This window comes from Arachis ipaensis, chromosome B06, assembly GCF_000816755.2.
Source record: "Arachis ipaensis cultivar K30076 chromosome B06, Araip1.1, whole genome shotgun sequence".
In the NCBI taxonomy this organism is placed as follows: Eukaryota; Viridiplantae; Streptophyta; class Magnoliopsida; order Fabales; family Fabaceae; genus Arachis; species Arachis ipaensis.
Window position 1 is genome coordinate 107,293,899 of NC_029790.2, and position 8,519 is coordinate 107,302,417.

Here is an 8,519-nt window from a genome sequence, read left to right on the forward strand (position 1 = left end):
AGAAAAAACTCTTAAAGTTAGAATCCTCCCTCAAAGGTCGGAACTCCCGTGACGATAGAGAAGAGTCGCCCCCAGGAGGGGAGGATCCTTTTAGTTAGGACATAATGAGGGCAAAAGTTCCAAGAAACTTTAAAAGTCCCGATATGGACCTCTATGATGGAACCACAGATTCGAAGCATCATTTGAGCAACTTTAAAAGTCGGATGTATCTGGCTGACGCTTCTGACGCAACGCGCTGCAAAGCTTTCCCGACCACCTTGTCGAAAGCAGCGATGAAGTGGTTCGACAGCCTCCCCCCGAGGTCGGTAACCAGTTTTGAAGACCTCTCAAGAAAGTTCTTGATGAGGTTTTCCATCCAAAAAGACAAAGTAAAACATGCGCCAAGCCTCCTGGGAATAAAGCAGAAGGTCGGAGAATCCTTACGAGCCTACATGGAAAGGTTCAATAAAGCATGTCTAGAAATCCAAGACCTGCCCACTGAGGCAGTCATAATGGGGTTAGTCAATGGGCTTAGAGAAGGTCCCTTCTCACAGTCCATATCTTGTATACAGAGAGATTTGCAATACTGAAAAACTGTCTCCTCTCAGACCTATTAAAAATAAAAAAGGGGGGAGTCGCAGCGACTACTGTGAGTACCATAAAATATATGGTCACTCGACAAATGACTATTATGACCTTAACAATGTGATAGAAAAACTGGCTAGAGAAGGTCGGCTCGACAGATATCTCATAGAAAGGTCGGACGGTCGTGGGAAGAGAAAGCGAGACGATATGGATAGAAGAGACCCACCACCGCAGACCCCGGAGAGACATATTCATATGATCTCAGGAAGATTCACGGGAGGGGGACTCACCAAGTCCTCTCGCAAAAGACATCTCAAGCAAGTTTACCAGGTCGGAGGAGAGTCATCCGACCTTCCCACCATTTCATTCACAAGAGAAGATGGGCAAGGAATAATCCCTGGGCATGATGACCCAGTGGTAATTACTATGATCCTCGCCAATGCCCATCTCCATAGAACCCTAGTAGACCAAGGAAGCTCAGCGGACATCCTTTTCAAACCCGCCTTTGACAAACTAGGGTTGGATGAGAAAGAATTAAGAGCCTACCCCGACACCCTGTACGGACTAGGCGACACACCAATAAAACCACTAGGATTTCTACCCCTACACACTACTTTTGGAAAAGGGGAAAAATCCAAAACTCTGAGTATAGACTTCATAGTCATCGATGTAGAGTCAGCATATAATGCCTTGATCGGCAGAGCTACCCTTAATCGACTCGGAGAGGTGGTGTCAACTCCCCACCTTTGCATGAAATTCCCGACCCCAGCGGGAATAGCAACGGTGAGGGGAGATCAGAAGCTGGCAAGAAAATGCTATAACGAAAGCCTGAACCTGAGGGGAAAAGGCAAAGAAGTCCACACTATAGAGCTCGGCGGTGCAAGGGCCCGAGAAGAACTACGACCACAGCCGGGAGAAAAAACTGAGGAAATACAGGTCGGCAAAGAGGAAGGAAAAAACACCAACATAGGAGCCAACCTAGGGGAAACCCTAAAGCAAGGGTTGACTAAGCTCCTAAGAGACAATTCCGACCTCTTTTCCTGGAAAGCCTCCGACATGCCCGGGATAGACCCCGAGCTCATGTCCCACAAGCTCTCGGTATACCCAGGATCCCGACCTAAGCAACAGAGAAGGCGTAAGCTCGGCCCAGAATGAGCCCTAGTAGTGGAAGAGCAAGTGCAGGCACTCCTAGAAGCCGGCTTCATCAGAAAAGTTAAATATCCAACATGGCTAGCCAATGTAGTGCTAGTCAAAAAGCAAAATGGCAAATGGAGAATGTATGTCGACTACACCGACCTAAATAAGGCATGTCCTAAGGACCCTTATCCACTCCCAAGCATTGACACCCTTGTAGACTCTAGCTCAGGGTATCAATACTTGTTGTTCATGGATGCCTACTCGGGGTACAAAATGTATGAGCCCAACCAGGAGAAAACATCATTCATCACACCCAGAGCCAACTTCTGCTATGTGGTCATGCCATTTGGATTGAAAAATGCAGGGGCCACATATCAGAGGCTGATGAATAAGGTGTTTGCTCCCCACATTGGAAGCTTAATGGAGGTCTACGTCGACGACATGCTAATAAAGACCAAGGAAGAAGTCGACCTCTTGTCAGACCTCTCGCAAGTATTTGACACCATAAGGTCACACGGGATGAGACTAAATCCCACAAAGTGTACCTTCGCGGTGGAAGTTGGAAAATTTCTAGGGTTTATGCTGACACAAAGGGGAATCGAAGCAAATCCCGATAAGTGTAGAGCTATCCTAGAAATGAAAAGCCCGACTTGCTTAAGAGAGGTCCAGCAGCTAAACGGCCGACTTGCAGCCCTCTCCAGATTCTTGGCAGGATCAGCACTAAAATTCCTTCCGCTGTTCTCCTTATTGAGAAAGGGATGTCAGTTCTAGTGGACTCCTGAATGCGAAGAAGCGTTCCAGGAATTCAAAAGATTCTTGAGTCAACCTCCGATTTTGACCCGACCTGTAGTTGGGGAAGACCTCGTCCTATACTTATCTATAGCAGACAAGGCTGTCGCGTCGGCCCTGAAGAGAAGATGAGGTCGGTCAGCATCCAGTGTATTTCATCAGCAAAGTTCTACAAGGCCCCGAACTAAGGTACCACAAACTAGAGAAGTTTGCCTACTCCTTAGTAGTAGCCTCACGAAGGCTACGACCTTACTTCCAAGCTCACACAATAAGAATCTGCACGAACCAACCCATGAAGCAAATCCTCCAAAAGACGGATGTTGCAGGGAGAATGGTTCAATGGGCAATAGAGCTCTCCGAGTTTGACTTGAGGTATGAAACTCGGACGACAATTAAAGCCCAATGCCTCACCGACTTTATAGCAGAATACGCAGGAGATCAAGAGGAAAAGCCAACTACATGGGAACTCTACGTAGATGGATTCTCAAACAAAACAGGAAGCGGTGCAAGCATAATATTGGTGGATGAAAGAGGAACCCAAATAGAGGTTTCCCTCAAGTTTGAATTCCCAGCTTCAAATAATCAGGCAGAGTATGAGGCCCTGATTGCTGGATTGAAGCTGGCAGAAGAAGTTGGTGCTACAAAGGTGATGATATACAGCGACTCCCAAGTGGTGACCTCCCAGATAAATGGAGAGTATCAGGCAAAAGACCCAAACATGAAAAAGTACTTGGAAAAAACTCTGGAGCATCTTGGGCGCTTTGCGGAAACCGAGATCAAACATATAACTCGGGATTTAAATAGCAGAGCAGACGCCCTATCCAAGTTAGCAAGTACCAAGCCAGGAGGGAATAACAGAAGCCTGATCCAGGAAACTCTCTAGGAACCCTCCATGGAAAAAACAGTAGAAAAGCAAGTGGTCCTTGAGGTAACCAGATTAAACCTCGGATGGATGAACCCCTTGGTCGAATATATGAAATTCGACATCCTCCCCAAGGAGGAAAAAGAGGCTAAGAAAATCCGGAGGGAAGCACAACACTACACTCTGGTGAAAAATATTCTCTATAGAAGAGGGATATCAACACCCTTGTTAAAGTGCGTACCGACCACGAGGACCACCGAGGTATTAGAAGAGGTTCACAGTGGGATTTGCGAAAATCATCTCGGAGCCAGGTCGCTTGCCAGGAAAGTAATCCGAGCTGGATTCTATTGGCCGACCTTGCAGAAAGATGCCATAGAATTTGTGAAAAAATGTCAACCATGCCAAATGCATGCAAACTTCCACGTAGATCCCCCCGAGGAACTCATCAGTATAACTTCTCCATGGCCCTTCGCAAAGTGGGGAATGGATTTGTTAGGTCCCTTTCCCCAAGCGCCAGGACAAGTCAAATATCTGATCGTGGGAATAGACTATTTCACAAAGTGGATAGAAGCAGAGCCATTGGCTACCATCACGGCCCAAAGAAGTCGGAGGTTCCTCTACAAGAATATCATCACAAGATATGGGATACCACATTCTATCACTACAGACAATGGAACCCAGTTCACCGACTCTACCTTCAGAAGCCTGGTGGCCAGTATGAAGATTAAACACCAGTTCACCTCGGTGGAGCACCCACAAGCAAATGGACAAGCCGAGGCAGCCAACAAAGTCATACTGGCAGGATTAAAGAAAAGGTTACAAGATGTAAAAGGAGCCTGGGCTGAGGAGCTCCCACAAGTGTTATGGGCTTACAGGACAACGCCCCAATCCGCCACTGGAGAAACGCCCTTCCGACTAGTCTATGGTGTAAAAGCCATGATACCAATAGAAATCAGTGAACAAAGTCCAAGGGTGATTCTCCATGATGAGATCGGAAACGTACGGGGGCACAAAGAGGAGCTCGATTTGCTCCCCGAAGTCCGAGAAGAAGCCAGGATAAGAGAAGCAGCCCTGAAGCAAAGGATGATTACAAGGTACAATAAAAAAGTCATCCGAAGGAGGTTTGCCTCAAACGATTTGATCTTGATCAGAAATGACATTGGGTCAATAAATCGGGGGAAGGAAAGCTCGCCGCCAATTGGAAGGGACCCTACAAAGTTAGCGAGGTCTTAGGAAAAGGTTATTATAAAGTGACCGACCTGAATGGCACCGAGTTACCAAGGTCGTGGCATGCTTGTAATATGAAAAGGTACTACAGTTAAAAGCGAACTCTACTCCCTGATGTACTCTTTTCCCAACTTCACGATTTTTTCCCGAAAGTTAAAGGGTTTTTTCTGGAGAAGGGTTTTTAACGAGGCATCATAGTAGAGGCTAAGGGAAAATAGGCTGTCAAAAACCCTTAGTAGCAAGAAGGTACCTCCCCAATAAATAAAGATCTTTTTCAATATCTCTTATAAATTCCTTTTTGTTTTTCAAGTATTTCTACGAAACGCGCTGACTTAAGCTCGACAAAACGTGAAAATCCCATGAACCGACCTAGATGGTCGTCAGGATAAAACGACGAGGTACAAGTCGGTGTAAAGAGGTTATGAAAGTTGATCGTAAAAAACTCGGAAACATTCCGACTCATTAGTCGAAATAAAGAACCGAGTAGAAAAGAAAACGAATCGCAAAAATAACCTAAGTCATAAGAACTCAATAAAACAAAATTGAGTACGAGGAATAACAAAAAAGAGATTGAAAAACCTAGGAAAAAGCTTAAAAGCCATCCTAAAACCCTTAAAGTAGAAAGGTTCAGACAAGCCAAAGGGAAGGTTTTCAGAAAAGATCAAGGGGTCTTCGAAAAATCAAAATCAGAAAAGCTTGCACGCATAAGGTAACTTAAACCCTTATCCAAAAAAGGTTATTTATTTCGTTAACTTAAACCCTTATCAAAAAGGGTATTTTTTAAATGTTTTGTTTACGGCCTTAAAAGGCCAGAAGAAATTGTTCAACAAACACCACCACCAACAAACAAATATTAAAAGTTTAAAAAAGGGGGGACCCACAGGCCGGGCCCCTATATAGCCAATAAAATTATTTTTGCAGAGGAGTAGACGGATCGCCACCAGGACCAGGAACAGCTTCAGAGCCAGGGAGAGAAGTATCCATAGGAGTCGGAGATGAGGAACCTTGGGGCTTTGAGGAACTCGGAGCATCCTTCGAACGAGGAGGAGACTCAATGATTCTTTGCCCCCGAGTCTTCAACTCTGACTCGGAGACAACCTGAGGAACTGGGGGATAAACAATGGCCCCATCAATCACAACCTTGTCGGGATCTAAAGGAGAAAGATCCAAGTCGGGGGCAAGGACCCCGACCTGCTCCTTAAACACCCTCCAAGCCTCCTCAGATCCCTCAGCAATGGAGTCCTCCAACTCGGTGTAGGCAGTCCGAGCATTCAGCAAATCTTTTCTAACCCCCACAAGGTCCTCGAACAAGCTCTGGTAACTCTCCTGGGCAGTCTTCCTCAGACCCACCTCCATGTTGCACTGGGCCTGCAGCTTGCTCTCCTTCTCCCGAAGGCTATCTCTCTCCTCCCTCAATTTGGTAACTTCTTTCTTCATCTCCCTCTCATGCTCCTGATACATGAGAAGCCTTCTCTCTAGCTCTTCAACCTTCGAGGTTGAACCCAAAGAACTAAGAGGGGTCTTCTCAAAGATATCTAAGAGCTTGGTACAGACCCCCGCCGCCCTGATACTCTCCTCAGCAAGAGAGGTAAGGTGGTTCCGGACAGAAACATCATCCATACCTATACGAGTATGGGGATAGATGTATTTCCGGATGAATGCAGGAGCATCAATTTTAACCTCACCCTCCAAGGAAGAGCCAGGCTCCAAAGCCTTGTGCTTCTTCCTCTCTGGCTCAGGAGAAGGTCGGGGAGAGGGGGGCGGCTGAGAAGCAGATGAAGAAGAAATCACAATGGGTTCTGAAGGAGTCCCCAAATTTCGGAGAGGAGGGGGAGGAGGAGAGATAACTGCCCTGGCACCACCAGTCCTGGCCCGGGACCTCGCTTTAGCTTCCTGTACCCTCTGGTAAGACTCACTCGAATTCCTCTTCGCCATCTCTGTAAAAGTAAGTAATAGCCGATAGATTAGACAAGTCGGAAAAACAAGTCAGACAAGTCAGAAATCTAATAAACAAATAAAAGCCACCTAGTTGTGCCTGGACAAAGGTCGGAGACCCCTGGAGAAACTTTTTAGTGTCCAAATATGGGGCCCTCCCCCACACTTCTCGGAGGAACCCCACAATGGCTACCTCCACTTCACCCAGGTCATCCAGGCCATATTTCTCACAAGGGGAGGCCTCCAGCCAATATAGAGGAAAGCGAGGAGAAGAGTTATCATCCAGGAAAAAGGGGTGGTGACCCTCTACAGCTTGCACTTTAAAAAAGTAATTTTTGAAGTCATGAAAAGATTCATCAAAAAGGGTGAAAACCCTCCGACCTTGGATAGCTCGAAAGGACACCCATTGTTGTTTATTATTTTGCCCACTAAAGGGCTTGGTCATATGGAAGAGATAGAAAAAAAATTCTCAAAGAAGTCAGAAATTCCAGGGCATGGCTGATGAACTGGTAAATTTTCAGAAAACCCCAGGAGTTGGGGTGAAGCTGAGTAGGAGCAACTTGGCAGTGGCGTAAAACATCAATTTCAAAGTCAGAAAATGGAAGAAAAACACCCAAACGGGTAATCATGCTCTCGTACATGAAGAAGAAATGAGGGGCCGCCTCAGTGGCCCTCCCAAAACACACCCGGTCCTCCGGACTCGGGGCCACTAACTCATATTTTGGCTCATCCTCCTCAGACGTACAAAGCCGGTGATGAGTGCGAAAGTGGGTGATAAATTCGGCATCAACCAAAGGTTCCTTTCCTAATACAGTGACGTCGACCCATTGAGCAAGAATGTCTACAGAGGCCATTATTTTTTCCTAAAAGGTGAGAAAAACCTACAAAGGAAAAAGAAAAAGAAAAATAAAAAACATGGTCTCTAAGGGGAATACGGAGTCAGAACCTACAAACCAACTTCTCTCTAAACATGCAAGCCAGAAACATTTTTTCGTAGAAAAAAGAAGAAAGGACTAACCTTTGTTTGGGTGTGAAGGAAAGGAAGATGAAAGCCTTCGAACAGAGGTTGCACCACGAGCAAGTAAAGTAGAAGAGAAAATTTTAAATCGCAGAAATGAAACAACGAAGGAGAGGAAAAGTATTTATAAACATACTAGGGGCATAATGGTAAAAGTGGAGCAGTCATTAATAAGAATGCACCGTTACCAAGGCCATCAATCCCTACGCAAATCCCTAATGGACGCGACCCTTGATTAGACGTAACTGTAAGAACCAAAAGGTCACGAAAAGTCACGTCGGTTACAGACCATCACGTCGGTCCTCCAAACAAGTCGGCTACGACCCCGAGTAGAATACTCGAACCCAAATCTTGAAGAGAAATTGGGCTCGAGTAGGGGCACTGTTCATACCCTGGCCCAACGCTAAGGCCCAGGATCCAAGTAAAAAGGTCCAACCCAAAAGAGTTGAGCCTTTCATTACACCAACCAGATACCACGAAGTCGGCTATCTTCACGACTTGCTATAAAGAAGTCGGTACGAGGACTAGCTGGCAGATAAACCCTCCCTCAAAAGGATAACTGCCCCTAGAATCTCTCTAACCACTTCCAGGAGCCATATCTCAACCTCCCTAAGATAAAGGGACGGTTATTCCCCTTGAAAGGCGGAACTACTTCAACGGTGGTTATGGGTTTATCCCTATAAATACACTGACACTTCTCAGGTATCTCAGAAGCCCAATACTCTCTAGACCTGTTTTGCTCCTCTTGTTGACTTTGGCATCGGAGTGTCTTTGCAGGTACCACCCCCCTCTCCTCTCATGAACAAGTCGGACGGAGCCAGTGGATCGTCCACCCACTTGCAGGCCTCCTCTTTCATACGTTTGGGCCAACCAACACCATCTAGCCCATTAATCTCCGGTTACCCATCGTAACAACGGTAATAATCAAAAGCTCTAATTCTCTCTCTTAATACTAGAAAAAGGAGTAAAAATTTCATGTGTGTATAT